This window comes from Mycteria americana, chromosome 4 (assembly GCF_035582795.1).
Source record: "Mycteria americana isolate JAX WOST 10 ecotype Jacksonville Zoo and Gardens chromosome 4, USCA_MyAme_1.0, whole genome shotgun sequence".
Classification (NCBI taxonomy): Eukaryota; Metazoa; Chordata; class Aves; order Ciconiiformes; family Ciconiidae; genus Mycteria; species Mycteria americana.
Genome location: NC_134368.1, coordinates 79056013 through 79073881, shown reverse-complemented (window position 1 = coordinate 79073881; position 17869 = coordinate 79056013). Strand labels below are relative to the sequence as shown.

General features: G+C 38.4%; 2 long non-coding RNA genes across 6 annotated transcripts in view; one reads left to right on the top strand and one right to left on the bottom strand.

Moving 5' to 3' along the window:
• The window catches only part of LOC142409471 (uncharacterized), a 177801-nt gene that overhangs the window by 34693 nt on the left and 125239 nt on the right, over positions 1-17869 (bottom strand). For all 5 annotated transcript variants that reach the window (XR_012775644.1, XR_012775645.1, XR_012775646.1 and 2 more), the window contains exons 2-3: positions 1213-1263; positions 181-361 (exon numbers count right to left, since the gene is read on the bottom strand). This is a non-coding gene — a long non-coding RNA (uncharacterized LOC142409471). The remainder of the gene's footprint in view (positions 1-180; positions 362-1212; positions 1264-17869) is intronic.
• Positions 1-17869, top strand: part of LOC142409474 (uncharacterized) — a 47574-nt gene that overhangs the window by 1479 nt on the left and 28226 nt on the right. The window lies entirely within an intron of this gene.

Sequence of the window (17869 nt, the reverse complement as noted above, 5' to 3'; positions counted from 1 at the left end):
TTTTATGTTCCCATTTCTAGCTCCTAGAATTTAAACCCCTAAAGAACTCAGAATATATAAAAAGAATATAGTAATAGAAAAAGATAGTCTTTGCAATTTCAGGTAGATGTGAGATAACATATAAACACAAGAACAAAATGAAAAAGGAGATTGAACGAGGTATGAAGCTTTTGAACTTACTTGGATTGTTGAAGGCTAATCTCCACAAAGAGCATCAGTCAAGGCTTTGATTCACAGGAATTTGTGTGCAGAAGAGATGCAGGGCCTATATAATTCTGCTTCCTTCATATGGTATAAAATATGTTTGATTGAAAGTGATTGTCTAGAACTGTCCCATCCCAATGCCAGTTCTACATAGTGTCTTCAAAAAAAGGAAAATTTATTTTTAAGAATTACTTATTCCCTGAATGTTAAACCATTTTTGAGCACCATGATTTGTACTGATTTCTTCTGCTTCAATACCAAATATCACCTACATTACTCAGTTCTGGTAATGCCCTAACTCAGGAATAACAACTTTTACATAAGAATGTTTTATTTCCTACATGGGCTGAAAGAATCCCTAAGATTCTTTTAAGCACTCAGCTTGTATTCTATTGATCTATTTTCATTACTAACACAGATTAAATATATTTAAAGTTAAAACAAATCGTTTTAATTGGAAAGCTGAGTTCTACTCAGTCTTTACAAGCAATAATTTCCTAACAGTGCTAGTTCAAGCATTTTTTGCTATACCTGTAAGTTGGCTACATCTTGCTATTGGAAATTTTGGGTACCAAATGAAAAAGATGTTTCCCTGAAAACCGTATGATTAGCTAGTGTCAAGTTCTGGCATATTGCTCTCCCAGGAATTTACTGTATTAGTTTAGTTAGACAGTATCTGAGCTATTTGCTGCAGTCGTGCTGATTTAACACTGCTAAAATGAAGAGGAGAACACGTAGTAATAGGTGCAACATTAAGTGCTCCATAAAATCTTCCATGCAATATAAAACCAACTTGCAACTTTCTCACGTACATGTTTCTAAATGTAAGTTTTCAATACCATTAGTCTTAGCTTTCAGAGGTTTCTCTGATAAACTAGTCGTTGCCTAGCCCTTTCTGAGTAGCAATTTCCTGTGAGTATAGTTAATGAGAAACCTTCCTCCAAAAATCCCCTTACGCTAGGCAAGACTCAAGAACGGCTCCAGTTGCCAAACTATAGCAGGACCTACCTGGAGTCTGCAGGACAGTCAAGGTACAATGAGCGCTGTTAGTTACTTCCCCTGAAAAAAAGCATAACAATAATTACCACAGGCTGTAAATATATCAGATTACGTTTAAAAATCAAATACACATATCTTTCTACAGAGATCCCATATGAAATCTTACTGTCATTACAGTTATTGATAGGACGTAATTTTTGTAAAGTGATGAGGCACCTAATCATGATACTTGAATGAATCCGATATAATAATGCCTTCATTGTCAAAACCATATATGAATAACAGCAACTGAAAACCAATGCATTTTGGCACTTCTGTGCTACCCAGAATCATGAACCGAGATGCCTGAGTAGAGCAGTTCTTGTCTCATGTCCTGTCAAATAATTTTCCAAAACACTGTATTCAATGAAAATTAAGATGGATGTCATATCCTTATGCAGTGATAAACCTTAGTTCAGGTCCCATGGCCTCAGGGACTCTCCGCAGCTGCAGCACCCGAAGAAAGCTATCTTCAATGCTCAGCACCCTTTTTGAAAAACAGGGCAAAACTACCCACATGCAATACCATTACCATAGGTTTGTAATAGGGATTCACAAGCAAGCCATACTGGACATACTGTGGGGGCTGCTAAAATGTTTTTTTGTGTTAACATGTTTTACCTACTTTTGAAGCACTAAGTATCTAGCTCCTTCTCTGCCTTTAAGAAAAAGGAAGTTTTAGCAGGTAGCCCAAATATAATATTGGGAGAGTAATTATCAGAAACAAAGACATCTGTCAAAAGGAACTGTAATTTGTTTTCATGCTTCTGATCTATACTGAGACTGAGTCCTTATGAAAATCAGATTGGTAAATAATTTGCTTAACCTTGTTAAAAACATTTCACTTCACTTGTGAGTCAAAGTTGTTGACCATATGATACTGCATAAACAGTTTACTTAGAATATAGCAAGGTCCTAAGTACTTTAACTCTCTTCAATTAAACTTACGAACACTTAGTTTTAAGATTGTTTTATCATACTTGGCATTCTTGAGAGGATTAAATTCATAGCTATAGCTGTTATATTTCAAAATAAATTGTATACCCGTCTATCTGAATATCGCAAATTATGCTACAGTGAGTTTAGATCTTATGTGTAAATAAGAGCTATTTGGTCAAATTCTGTGATTCTATAAAACATTTTAAGATTGTTTAAATGGTGTGTTTTACTAAATAATTTCCTTTACATTGTAAAGCATTGATTTAAACCTGATAAGAATGCGCTCTTTCACATTAGTTGTTTGTTTATTTATTTATATTTCCAATTTCCTGTCTAGAGGTATCAGCAGGTTAAGGATTAGACAAACTCATAGTCAACAGGTCATCAAATGGACTAAAAGGGGGTACATTCCTGCCTAGTCCTAAAACATCTAGTACTGCAGTTCTGGATGTCAAAGAGCCGAGGGGACTGGATTGCTGGAAGTGCATAGGCTCACGTGTCCTTCCCTATGGCACTTCTAAGAAATAGTCCTGAGATAGATGGGCCACTGGTCTGGCCCAGCAGAGCATTTCTTCCTTTCTTAAGCGTAAATAATAATAGCAACAACAACAACAACAATAATAAAAGATAAGCAAAAAGAAAAATATTACTTACCTATCTATTCTTTTGTATAAATTTGTCTTTTTCTTCCTACTGTAAAAATAGCTAGAGAAGGAGAATATTGAATAAATATGCTTGTGACTAACACTGATTTATAATGCGGGGTCAGAATTTAGTCCAAATGCTGCTTTTCTCTTTTCAAAAAGCAGCAGCATTATTTAAGGCGATTAGTAATTGCAGTGTCTTTTTACTTGACAATATGAATTATTCCTAGCGTGGACAAATAAAGAGAAAAAATACAACAACAAACAAGTAACACAATAGTTCTTTTGTGACCAGCACCAACTCACAAAAATACTATTTTCCTTTCCCTCATTCATTTGCATATGTATTTATTTGCAGGAGGCAAAACACAACTATATAGATCATTTAAATTCTGAAAGAAATGAAACTTGGATGACTCAGTGGAAAATTCTCAGAAATAATCTTGATGAAGTGGTTTTATTCATCTCATTCTACTTTTCTCAAGGGCTGACATATGCATAAAAGGGGAACATGATCCCTTGCACATGTTCTCCATGAGGACTGCGTGCAGCACAATCATTAACTTAAAACAAGCTTTGCTGACTCTTACTCAAAGGCATTGCTGAATCCAAGCCAAAGGAATTCAGACTGGCATTTCTCCATCTCCTCTGATGAGTGAATAGGGTGAAAGGACAATCCTGTTTCACTACACCAAGTATGAAAGGGTTTCAGTGGACCTATGTGATCTGGCCCAACACCTCCGCTGGGCAGTGTGGGACATTTTAAAAGTGACCTTCCGTTCTTGTGCTGCTGCAGGCTGAGGATGCTCAAAGACAGAGAGAGGGATGGATGAGAGGGTGGGCAGCTGGGACTGTGCTTCACTAGGCACTGCTAGCACAGCAAGATGCTACCAACACCAACCACCAACACTTCAGCAAGTCCCCTTTTTTTTGTTCATCCCTCAAACAGGGAACAACATTGCAATTAGACCATATACAACATGTGCTGCGTATGTGTGAAAGGGACTTGATTCTCTTCTGGGAGAAACGGAACCCACAGAGGGGTCACATCAGCTCCCAGAGCGACAGCATTAGCTAAGGGCACAAAAATGTATGCATGGGGAGAGCAGCTCTTTATCAAGTGAGGATTGACAGCAGAAGCCCTTGTCTCTCAGAGTCATCCGGCTTTGCTCTAGTGCCCTCTCTGCTGCTTCTGCGTTTTCCAAGGGCTCCGCTTCCTATTCTTCCTTCGACCACTTTCCTCCTATGTCAGTTCTACCATATGGTCCTAAACCTTGTCAGGGAAGATCCACCTCCAGGTTGAAACAAGCCAAACGTATGGAATGCTGTTTCAGAAGTGGGGGGTGAGAACCACCTTTAGATGATTAGCAACCCTGGTTACTGTTTTGTGCTCCTAGAGAAAGCCATTTGCAATGATCAATAAACTAACCTAAGCAGCACATTTTGGGAAATGGAAAATCCAATCTCTATAGAAGAGTTTTTTCTGTAACAAAGCCTGTAATTTTTTGTTTCAAAACTAATTTGTCTGTTATAAAAATAATCTTGAGTCAAATCCAAGCCAAGCAGTTGATTTGTCAGAGGAGGAGTATTTTGTTTTGCGTCAGTTCAACTTCTTTCAGTAGCCACTTGAGCTTCCCATACTGTCTTCTCATGGGAAGTAGACTGGAGTATTCCCCTTCGAGCTAGCTTTCCTTGTCTGATGTTATCTCCCAAATGCTTCAATATCTTCCCTCCAGTTAAACTGCAAAAGTGAACTACAGAAGTAAATATATGAATGGTACCTGACAGGATAAATGGGAGAGAGCCCAGCTTACTAGAAGTGATAAATATTTCATAAGAACAAAAGAATAATTATATCTGGGGCAGATAAAATATTAATTTAGTATATATTTGTGTTTTTACAGTGGTCAGTAGAAGAGGTAAGATGATACAAGAAAATTAGTAATTAGTTGCTTCTTCTGACATATTGTCCCAGTTCCCCAAAATGTGCCATTTTCAGGACTTCCTGAGCTACAGATTGCATCCAAAGCACTGTAATATCAACTTTATGCTTCTTCAAATGAATATTTCAATCTGTTTAAATCCATCTATATTTCCAGCCACCAGAACTTTCTGCAGCAATGAGAGCCTCAATTTAATTACACATAGCGTGAAGAAAGGACTTCCTAGATTAATTTCAAAACTTTTATTTCAGATTGGTATTGGGTGTCTTCCAGTCCTTTCACTGAGAAATAGTGAATAACGATTCCTAGCTACCATGCCAATCACGATTTTTCAAACTTGTACCATATCCCTCTCATTGCCTCTTCTGTCCGTGTACCCTCTCCTCCTGTGGAAATGGTCCGTATCTTTGATCTCCCCAGTCCTCTCACATGTCCCTTGAATTACAATTCCCATAAGTCTCTTGAGGCTGTCCAGCGGATGCCAAACACTACCAAATGAATTTAAAACAAAACATTTCAAAATTTCCAGGTAATATTGTTGATTCCCTTCCTATGCATTCTGCATACTGCAATTCAGTCCACAGAGGTATGAAAATAGTTACACAGATTTAATAATTTTTCTGGGAACAAGAATTGCAATTTCAATCAGTTTTATCAGAATTTTTCCTAAATGGAGTTGAGAAGTTTGTCCTTATACATACTGACATCAAGATTAAAGTTCAATTTGCCACAAAATTTAAATAATCTCCATAAGAAACTCCATTTTTCTTTCAACTTGAAATATTTTGCCACCAAATCCAGAAGTCAAACCGACTGCAGGAAGATGTGAAACAGGCTTCCTTCTGAAGCTGAACAAAGTATAAGGCATGAAAAACAACAAGAAGTAAATTTGACTTGGTTTTAATATTCTTTTTTAATAGAGTAGGTCACCTTGGTAAAACAAGGTAATGACCTGTAAGTCTAAACAAGCTCAATTGATTTTAGTGGATGTGCACTTGCTGAACAGAGAAAAGAATTTATCATCTGATGTTTTCCTTTAAACAGTCCTTCTCTAAATGTCATGCTGGAGACAGATATTTTTTGGAAACTTCTAACATTGTCAGACTAACACTTAACAGTTAGGCACACATGGTAGGGCAGACAGATTTTGTTCTCCAAAAAATGTAAAATCGCAAGCCGAAATGAAGTTGCTGAGGTACGGTGCTGAGGCATTGGGGCTATAAGTCTTTCTCAGATAGCATTACTAAGATAACAAAAATGCGTATGCTTATTTTCAAGCGCTGCGCCTAGAGAACAAGCACAGCACGGCTGTCATCCGAACAGCCTGCTCGCCTGCTCTGGAGACGGTTTTATATTCCAAGGCATCCCCCCTCTCTCCACCAGTCGTAGTCACTTGCCCCTTTTGCTCTGAAAATAAATCAATTTCATCTGCTGCAGTTCCATTTCTTTCTTCTCTCTGCCTCAGTCCCTCAGTCCCGCTCTCTCTTTGAAAGCCTCTTTCCACTGCACCATATGGCAGCTGAGAGAAGGGCAGAGCCGGGATCTAGCTCGTAACAAAAGAGGCTGTGGTGTCAAAAAGCCTCATGAATGCATGAGACACATTCATGTGTAGAGAAATGCCTCCAGCTCTGTCAGGGAGGACTAAAGAGAAGGCTGATAGGCCTGACATCGCTTTCGAGTTGAGAAAGGCAGCAGCTCGCTCTGCAGCTCATCCCCTCCTCCCTCCCCCTCCTTGGTTTCACGCCAAAATCCTATTAGATCTATTAATGACATGAGACACAAAGTCAGAGTGTGTGGCAGAACAAGAAATTAAATCAGGCCACCTTATTTACTCCCTATCACTGTTTTTGAGATAGACTCATACTACTAAAAGCAAAAAATAAAACAGGCTTTAATAGCGTGCCTAAGAATACATGAGCAAGTCCTATCCCCCAAAAGGGGACTGTGCACACTCCTGTGTGTTGCCTATGGCGGCAGATTTGCAGCAGAACTGCAAACTGAATGCTTGCAGGGCAACCCTGAAATACTGTTTAAAGTACGCCGTTGGGTTTATTTTGCTTTCTCAAGCTGCTCTTGATACAAACAAAGGACTTTGAGGTTGGAAAATTAACTAGACCTATTACCATGTGTGCACGTTGAGCTGTTACAGAAGAACTACACTTAATTTTTGAATATGAGAGAAATGCAACCCGGCACTTACAAAGCGTGCATTCCTTCGCCCTCCTCTCCCTTCTGTTTTGCTTCCTCTTTTTCTGTCTCGGCGGTTTGGCACGCTTCAGTCCACAGAAACATCTACCATACGCATTCACGACCTCTACACACAAAGTTAACAAAATGATAGAATAGACACATCTGAAATACATTTATTACAAACTTTTGTCACTGCTGGGGGAGAAGCAAAACCACCACTCTTGTGCAGCAGAATGCAACAGCGTGTATTTTATGAATAACTGTTACTGAACTTAAATGAGGAAAATGGTGCTGCTTTATTTCTGTAAAATGAAGCGCTAGTTAAACCGTTAAACTAGAACTGCATTACTATTGCTGTCTCTTCCCCAGAAAGGCCTCAGAAATCACAAAACTCTGTGTCCCTGGGGTTATTTAAAGGAACCTGGGCAAGCTTCCAGCTGCTGGTATATGCGACCTTTACAAGTATTCAACAGTAACAGTTCTCTATGAAATAAATCCATGAACATGGGTATAGTAACGCAGCAGCGGCATGGAAGTTTCAAGATGAACTTCTGTCAACACTGTTGAGTCGTGTCCCTACAATCGGTTTAGAAGATTTTACTAAATTCATGGCATATATAATTGTATAAAATATGTTTATAGTATCTCCCAAGTCCTACTTCTTGGAACGCGCTTAACGTAAATCTATTGAACAGCGTTATATACGCACGTATATATTAAAGATACTATTTATAGGTTCGTCATGAGTCATAGACAACTGAAAATGAGTTAGTTACAAAAATAAACTACAATTAATTCAGAAATTTAAAAGTTCCACGGGAAATTACTTTGACGATGTCTTTTTGAAATGGATTCTGCCATACATTGGAAAAAAACCTGTTGTAAACGCTGCTCAGGAATGCCTCTGAAATGGCTCTGGGGAGGTAAACCGGCGTTCATATTTGATAGACTTAATAAAACCTCAGTGCAGTCGGGGCTTCTCAAATTGTAACAGGCAGGGTTTAAGCTCTCATCTGCGAGTGCGACTTGTGCCAGGTCCCCGCTGGGAGGGAGGGAGGGAGGCCGGGAAGGCAAGGAACAATGCCGCCATTCAGGCTCCCCCATTCAGCCCAGCCACATCTGTTTACATGGCCTGCACCCACCTCTGAAAAGGGTGGTCCTCCCACCTCCATTTTATCTCACATGGTCCTGAATGGTGAGCGGTCTGAAAGCTTTTCTGCTGGAAATCTGCAGTTTCGAATTTATTTTATGAGACCAGAGCTGAAAGACAGACTAACAATAATGTTTGCACATTTCTATAGTCTGGTTTGGATTTTACTGTAATCTGAGAACAACTATAAAATTGTCCCAAACTACCCGGTTTCAAAATAAGTCTAGCACATAGGATATCGACACTGAACTTGTGGGGCTGAATTTTGCACTTAGTCTTTCAGTTACATACATTTTTAAGGAGTTTTTCCTGTAAAAATAATTTTATAGCTCAAATATTTTTGAATCAACACTGATAGCACTCAGAGAAGGACTAGAAAGTATATTTTACCAAAAAGCATTTTGCCTTACATACAACCATGCTTAGAGTCCATCGCTTTACATTCTGCACTTCACTAAATAGTTCATGTAGAAATACTGTGACTACAATAAATTTCAATCTGTTTAAATACCAGTTCTGTAACTTTCAGACTGAGCATCGCTTTGCACAGCAGATACTTCACAGAAACCAACATATTTAAGGAATTTTAAAATGGCTGAAGACCAACCCCACATTTTTACTTGAATCGAAACTTCAACTGATAGTAAAATGGTGCGTGTCCTTCAGAGAGTCAGAGGAAGCCCACGATAACCAGGGAAAGCAGGAGATGCTCAAAGTCTCCCAAGCCTATGGTTGACAACTCTCAGCATACCAGTGCGTGATCCAGTTTCATGTAGCAATATATAAACGTAAAGCAAACTTTGCGAATTCAGTGTCAGCATGATTAGTCTTCATTGATTAACTGCATTCAATAAACTTATAGAAGTTTTGCCTGAATAAGAAATGCAGGCTCATACATCTGCCAAAGCCATCACAGTAATTGTACCGTAAAACTGCTAAGTCTGCAAGTGTGCTGAAACTCATGTTGTAGCTGACATGATGGTATCACAATACATTGTACACATACTACAGAAAAAATCCTGCAAGTTCCAAGGGAGATTACAAAGAGAAATTGTTAAAGAAAAAACAAGACAGTCTGCTACTTATGAAGTATGAAATGACAGAAAATGAGATAGATACAGAACGTGAAAAACCTGAAAAAGAGACTCAGGAGAAGATTACTGAGATATGAACTCTTAACTCTCGGGTGAATTACTGTGAACTTGTGTAGTGCTTGGTGATTTGCTGTGCAGACCTTGTTGAACATGCATTTCAGCCTGTACCTCCCTGCTTCCAGGTGCCAAACTGTATTCAAGATTAGCTAACACTACCTTATTTATTTTTCTGATGTTATTCTTCTAGGTTCATTAGTTACCATTATTATGGTAGGACCCTATAAGTAAGAGATCTGAGCAAAAATTTGCCTATTCAGTATTGAACTTGCTCAGTGATGACTGTCTCATTGTTTTGAACTTCTCTTCCATGAAGGTATTTAATTTAATGATTTCTTTATGCACAAAGCAATAATTTATTGGAAGGTCCTTTGAAAGGTCCTGGCAGAACCAGGGACTGTTGTTTAAATTAAGCATTCTCTTCTTCTCTGTTTTTGTATAAATATAAATATAAATATAAATATAAATATAAATATAAATATAAATATAAATATAAATATAAATATAAATGGGGTGGCCTAAATATAAACAGGCAAAGGACAGAGAAATTCCCTTTCTTGTTCTTCATGTTCCTACATAGTACAAGAAAAGAGAAGCTCCTTGACTCTAGAGAATGCACACTGTGGTTCAGTAAGGAGGGACTGTTAAAGGGCCCTAGGGTTGTAGAGATTTGCCAGACTGTGTCCATTTCAAACTAATGTTTGTCTGCTCCATATTCTGCAATCACGCCACCTACATCATTGGAAGTAAGGAAAGAGGGCAATAAATGGCACCAAGCTGTAAACTAAACCATGTTAGTTTGTGACTTAATACAGTCAATATAGACCTACATCCCAAACGTCATCCTTCACATGTCCCGTTGTACACAAACATCACAGCACAGCTGGTGAATAAGTACTGTTATCTGAGACACATCATTCAGGAGAATAACAGCATGTACTAGGTCAGACAAAAAAACATACAGAGTGAAATCACAGAATATGAATCTAATCTGATTCCCTAGGAGCGTTACAGCCTTACCACAATGATATCCTTGAGGGTAACCTCCCCTCCGTTCAAGTCCAAAAAAGCTTTGCCAGTGACTTCAGTGGGGCCAATATATTACCTTGAAAGGTCAAGATTTACAAAAGAAACTTTGATATATCATTAAGAGCTTGCCTGAACATATAAGAAAATAAATATTTTAGCATCTGAAGTATAAATCATGCACTGTACTGCAGCTGCCTGCAAAAATAGGCATCAGAAGGCAAGTAACTGAGCAAAAGGAGAAAAGTAGAATTTTATCAAAGCTGTAGCATAAAATCAGGTCATTAAATTCAACTAGTCTTTTTTTCTTCTTCTGCATTTATCTTGCATAGAGGCTAAAATGTTACTTCTATTGAAGAAAAGGGAGAGAGTCATTTAAGCCTATAACTAAAAGTTAGCAGGGTATGACTAGCTGAAAATCCAAGCTACACATTTTTGAATTAAAGCAGCATCACACAAGAATAAATGGCACAGTATTACGAGTTACATTTATACACAGGCTTCAGTGGCTTTTTGCTTTACCTTTTTTCGCTCCCTTCAGTTGTTTTTTTTTATTATAATCAGTATTGTAAATTTAAATGTAGAATATGATGAATGGTTTTGATTATTACTTTTCATGCTGTTGAAACACTCTATAGCCCCCAAGAAAAGGGTTAAAGTCCTTTATTTATCTACTAGGCAAGCACTACAAATACAGGGGAAAAGATAACTCCTCAGGACACCTTTTACCCCACATTTGCTCATATGGTGACTTCAAATGTTGTCTTAAGTAGTACGTAGTCTACTAATATTTCCTAAAGGATTTTCACTTACTAACAGTCATGATCATACTTCTATGGTATGTGCATGTGTTCCCCTAAGAAAATAATGGTTTACATCTAACCCTTTCCTCCTAATTGGAGTAAACAAATGCGAGATTTGTAACAGTTTTCAAACCATACGGCTTTCATTTCAGAATGGTGTTTCTTTTCAAAATTTACAAAATTAACATAAACATAATGATGTCTTTTAAAATGACCTCAAAACAAACTGAAACTTTTCAAAGGGAAGATTTCAATTTAACCCAAATGATTGTTTCTCTTTTCATCGACAAAGAAATATTCACACAGCCCCAGCATATAATTCTTCTCATAGAGATAATGCTGCTAGATAGTGACGGCTTTTACGGTGCTGCCTGTTGTAGATAAAGACTGTTTAAGCTGTGTCTGTCTGCATGCTTATGTTACTTACTTGAACATTTGAACCTGTTGCTTGAAGGGGAGGGGACAGAGGAGGAAGGTGAAAAGACTATATAGCATTGCTAATCCCTTGAGCCATCTGGTGACTTGAGACCATGCTTTAGATTATGCTTATATTGAAAACCTATTCCTTTCATTCAGTTCCCTTCCCTGTGCCAATTTATCATTGGCTTTTTTGCTGTGTTAGGATTTCTTGCAGTTAATCGTGGCGAGAATCAATTGTCTTTTCATGCCACAGTAAATATTCACACTGGAAAGAGATTATTTTTTACTCATTTCTTCCCCCCCTCTACTACTCGCAGTGATTTGTAAAAGTTGTTCATACATTTTCAGAAAACTGAGCTGAAAACAAGGATAACTTTGTCTTTAGCAAAGAGTCAAAAAACTAATTCCAGTAGCATTTCTGTGTAATCTGGAAGAGTTTTGCCAGATGACAGATACACTGAAATGTTCATGTTATGCAGGGTTTGAAAGAACTGTACCTAGATACCACTTTATAATTCAGCTATCAGAGGTAGCATTGGCATGTTTAATTATCTAAGAACCAATCTGTATCTACCCTTGTACGCCACAAGCCTCTCAGACCTGCTAAATTTGTATCCATACCAATATAGCATATTGCACGTTAAGTCTGTCCAAAAGGCTGATGATTTTCTAGAGCGTACATGAATTTTTGATCTATTGACACGTGCAGTTCTATATGAAGCCAAATCAATCGTGTCTCTGCCATGAAGCAGCAGTGAGACTTCACAGCTATTTGACTTCATTAGCTTTCCTACACACTTGACAAAATTACTCTTCGGGACTTTGCAGTTAACTTTCAATAATGTGCAGTCTTTTCCACTATTTCTCATTCTGCACATAAGATTATTTTTTATATTGTGTTCCCTGAGGTACCTGCAAAGCAATTCTGTCATAAATGTGCTGGTTCTGTGACTCTAAGTGAAATCATGTTCTGCTGCATGCTCCTTCCATATATTAATTAATTCTTTGCAGTCCTCTTCTGGCTAGATGGCAGATCTGATTTGTGAACCTTTCTTTCTCAGATAACCTTTTTTTTAAAAAAAAACCCGTCCTTTTCACTGTTAGATCTATTTTTGAATAGCAAAATGAGAAGAGAAAATTCTAAAGCACAGCAAAGGTAGGAAAAAGCAGATCAAAACATCTGGGAAATTAGCAGACTCTGAAACACTTCTGGAAGTTGGGAATCTGAGTAATTTTTAAAAAGCGAGCCAAGGAAATCAATAGCTGTTTGGGAAGGATACTTGAGTTTTTAGGCATTTGTTGGGGGTTAGCCCCGGTAGGCAGCTAAGCCCCACGCAGCCGCTCGCTCACTCCCCTGTGGTGGGATGGGGGAGAGGAATGGGAAGGGCAAAAGGGAAGAATCTCATGGGTTGAGATAAAGACAGTTCAACAGGTAAAGCAAAAGCTACGGCTGCAAGCAAAGCAAAATAAGGAATTCATTCACTACTTCCCATCGTCAGGCAGGTGTTTAGCCATTTTCATCATGCGTAACGGTTACTTGGGAAGAGAAACTCCGTAACTCCAAACGTTCCTTCCCTTCCTCCTTCTTTCCCCCAGCTTTCATTGCTGAACACAACATCATATAGCCTGGGTTATCCCTTTGGGCAGCTGGGGTCAGCTGTCCTGGCTGTGTCCCCTCCCAGCTTCTTGTGCCCCCCCAGCCTCCTCGCTGGTAGAGCAGTGTGAGAAACAGAAAACACTCTGCAAGCACTGTTCAGCAATAGTTAAAACATCAGTGTGTTATCAACACTGTTTTGGTCACAAATCAAACACATAGCACCGTAAGAGCTGCTATGAAGAAAATCCGCTCTATCCCAGCCAAAACCAGTGCACCATTGTTTCCATTTCTGATCGCTGAACCTCATTCACATACAGCCTGGTTAGAAAGGTGGGTTTGCACAGCTCTGACTCTCCATCACACGTGTGTAATACAGAGACTCTGGTCTAAAGTTCTGGCTCTATCTTTCAGGTCTGAGACAATCAGAGCATCAAATTTCATCTTACGAGACACAAAGGTTCACCATTCTGGCATGAAAGGGAAAACAAAGGATAAGTGATATGATTAAAAACTAAAAATAGCAAGTTAAAATAGACAAACCATTACTGACTGAGAACATCCCACTGCCTGGCCAACAACAGTGCATTGTAACATACTAGTTGGAAGTAACAGCCTGAAATAAACTCACTTTGTGCTTGTTGCTATTTATTAATGCAAAAACCTGCAAACTAAAAATTATTATTAAACAGTTTGTATAGCAATACCTCCAAGAGGTACTAATGAAGGTAGCACTTAGTTGTGGCAAAAAAATGTAGGAGCATGCAGTTAGACACAGCTGAGATCAAGAAAGCTTTTGGGCTCTGAGATACTAATTGGACTCAATAATCCTGAATTATAACTTAGGATTCAATATTATTATGTCTGGCCTGCATCAACGCAAGGACTACTCAACCAGGGTCCTCTTGTACATCCAGCTGTGGTATTTATTAAGATTTGTTCCAGTTTCTACTCTAATTAGTACAAAACCAAATTCCCACTGAACTAGGGTGAAACAACAAGTCCGAGCTGACGAACAGGATGGCCAGTGGAACAAATAATGAATTAATTGTATTACTACTAATGTATTTGGGATAGCTATGCTGTGTCCAAAATTGCTGTGTCATAAAATGTAAAATCCTGTGATCATCTCTATTGTCAACTGTAAAAGTGAAATGAACTCCTGAAAAAGGTGGAGGAGGATAAGAAATATATTTCCACCATCAGTATTTCCAGAATCCAAGACCAAAATAGTATTGAACAATTATAAGATTAGGATTAGTGGATAACATAAAAAGTACAAGAAATAAAAAATGCTCATTTTATAAGGCATAAATGAGCCACTAATTGACAGGAGCTGAAAAAACCTTTCTCTTTTTGGCTGGTTATTCGGCTGTGGATTCTGCTGCTCTGTCCTCTGAAGCATCTGGTACTGGCCATTACCAGAGATCAAATAGAGGACCAGATGGTCTGCTGGTTTCACTCATTACACCACTGAAATGTAAAAGCTCTTCACAGAACCAGAAGGAGAGCATTTACCTCTGAATGCCTGATTTCTTAAAAAAAAAAAAAAAAAAAAAAAAAAAAAGACTCACCATACCTCTGCGAATCCAAGAGAACAGCAACCCAATTTACCTCAGTGACACTTTGGTGTGGAAGAAGTCAAATTACTTGGGAACTTTGCTCACTGAGGAGGATCTGGCCTTAGTAGCAAGCCTCTGTGGCTTCAGGCTTATATTATCACAGAATGCTATACTGAGGATGAATTGGGAAGCTAAAGCTGAAGCAGGAACTAGGTGGTATAGCCTGGCAGGATATTATCATATCAACCCCTTAGGAATGTGCTGGATTCCTGCATCCTAAGTCACGATGTCCGTGATTTAAAAGCACTGCATATGATCCTGTGGGTTTGCTTCATACCAGAGGGCTAAAGGACTAGTAGAGGTTAGATTGCTGAAGAAGTCATACCCAAGAGGGGAAAAAATTGGCATCTTAGAGAAGGGGAGTATGGGGATCCTCAAAAAGTGCTGAATATGTGGTACTGTTTCCTCTTAGTTGGCTTCCAGAGTCTTTTTGATGTTCTAATTATGTAGGCTCATCATTTTAATTCTCCTTCCTAAAAGTATAGTCACAATAAAAAATATGGACTTCAGAGAAGCAGGATAGCTGAAATGAAGTAAAGTAGACTCATATTTGGGCTTGCCTTGTGATAATTAGCCTCCAGAACAGCATTTCCTCCTCTCTTCTTCTAATGTCTCTGTAAAGGTGGTTCTCAAGAAGCCTGGTCCTGAAAGTGCCACCCACCTTAGCAGCAGTGGGCAATGACCACTCTGGCTTCTGCGTGTAGGAGTTTGAACATATTTCTTTTCTGAGGCTTCTGCTTTTCACCCCTTTTTAACTTCTAACCTCTATCTAACCTCTATCTCTTTATGTTTTGGTTACTGTTTTCTAAATTCAAATAACAAGAGTTTTAAATGTTTGAGAACAGAGATTAGTTGAGGTCCATTCCAAGTTATTATGCAGCCAGAGAACATGTATCTGGAAAGATGCTTAGGGAAGAAAAACAAATGTAGGCTTTTCTTCCTTGGATTCAGGAACAGGATGTGTGTTTTCCTTATCATCACAGTGATTTATAAAGGGGAGCTGCTGTCCCATGATATAAACCTCCAATATGCCAAACCTGCATAACTGGCTTGCCTCAATACATTCTCCAGAGAGACAACATGTTGCCACCCCTGTCTTCCCTTATTCCCCCCTTACTACTTTCCTTACTAATCCTAAGCCCTCTGAGACCATTTTGCGTGCAAAAACAAAACCTGAAAGCTACTGCATTGACTTGCAATGTAACTTGCATTGGGAGCTCCACAGACAACATCTTGTCTGTCGAGTCTTTTAGAAAGAGCTACACGCTAAAAATGAGTATTGAAAAAACACTGATTCTTAATAAAGAAAAGCAAACTATGAAGTCACACCCTATCAACATATAAGCAAAGGGAAATACTCTATCGCATATGACATTAACGCTGATACTCCTAAATTCAAAATAATCAATACTATGTAGAAAATGCAAAGTCTTCAGCAGCTGTTTTCTTTTCTTTTTTTTAAAAAATCCCTGTGCAAGAGAAGCTTTTCTGACCAGCAAGGCTATTATTTAAAAGGGAGGCAATAAGGACAGAGCTGTGAGGCTTGCCAGCCCTCTTGGAAAGTTGTAGTGATCACATGGCAGGGCTGGAGCCAACTGTACCGTGATGCATCCTATTTTCTTCAGGCAACAGGAGATGTAAATATTCATACGAGGACACTGGAGATTCACATGCAAATCCCATTACTCTATAATATGAATTTAGGTGCCTAGTTTTCCACGTGACCCAAGAAAAGCCTTAATAGAAAACACAGCAAAGTGGATTTGTTCTGTGAACTTTCCTATGGCTTCGCCTTCCTTTGTTTGTTCATTTACTAGATGGATCAGATTTCCAGTGTGTGATTTTCAGATATAACCAGGACCGACTTGTGGAGCTCAAGGTAGAAGAAAGTGATAGAGGCTGTGAAATATGAAATAATAGATCTTAAAAATAGCTAGTACCCTGGATGGTAATGTTATCAAACTACTTTGTACCAAATTCTTTCTCACTGCATCATGTTTAATTTTTGGAAGGGATGAAAAGAGGAGAGACTGAGTTTAAGAAAAGGTCACATAGGAAAAATCTTTAGAAAAATCCCTACTAAATTATATATTCATTACCATGGCTTCTCCAATATGCTGAGGGTAGTATAATAACTTGCATATTTATGGGAAGGCAGAAGGCTATTTTGGAAACCTATGGCCAGATATGGGTTTTCCAATACATGAAAAATAAATCCCAAGAACTGTAGCTGGGCATGACAAGGAATTCAGGTGTATTGTCATATTCTTTAGATGGAAAATTGAACCAGCACGAAGAAAGAAAAGGGAAAACAGATAACATCTGCGTTTTCCAGGTAGCATTGAAAAGGAGACGTGATTCTGCTTTTCTTCATCATAGTTTTCCATTTGGGGCTGAGTGCCAATCTACTAGCAAGCAGCAAGTGGTCTGAGTGGCAATCTATTTAATCTATTTCAGTGATCCTGGCTTTTACATTATATAAATAATGGGGAAACGGCATGAATTTCTGCACTTCATATTCCACATCAGCTCCCAAGGCTCGCTCTTCAGTAACTTAGAAAGCCTAACAGAAAACATATGAGGCTACTTGGTGCTTTCCCAGTTACTCAGAGACAGTATTTTAAGACAGAAAATGAGCTGTGGAGGTGACTCCTTCACCTCCTCAAATTAAGGAAGTTTACTTTCCCACCCACAGAATAACAAAAGGGAGTATCTATCCCAAAGTTACTGTTTTGCTCTACAGCAAAGCCATAGTGTTAAAATATCATCTGAGAAATAACATTCCCAACATGGGAGTTCAAAGACCAAAAGGTGTTTATATTCTTAACAAGATTTGTTTATTTTCACTCAGAAAATTAGTTCCTTTGTATGTATTACAACTTCTGCCACATTCTTGTAATTATTGTCTTCTGGTGAAGTCGTAATTACTTAATTAGAGATGATCAAAAAACACTGGTTATTCACTCATATTCTTTGCGTATTCCTACCAACCTGTGCTTTGTGAAGCTTTAACTGGATACAGCTCTTCTGTTTGTGCAAGAAAAGCAAACAATCACCGAAGATGTCTCACAAAGCAACCACAGAAAATATTTTCACTGCCAAATTTATCTATCCGTGCTCACTGGATTAAATAACAACAACAACA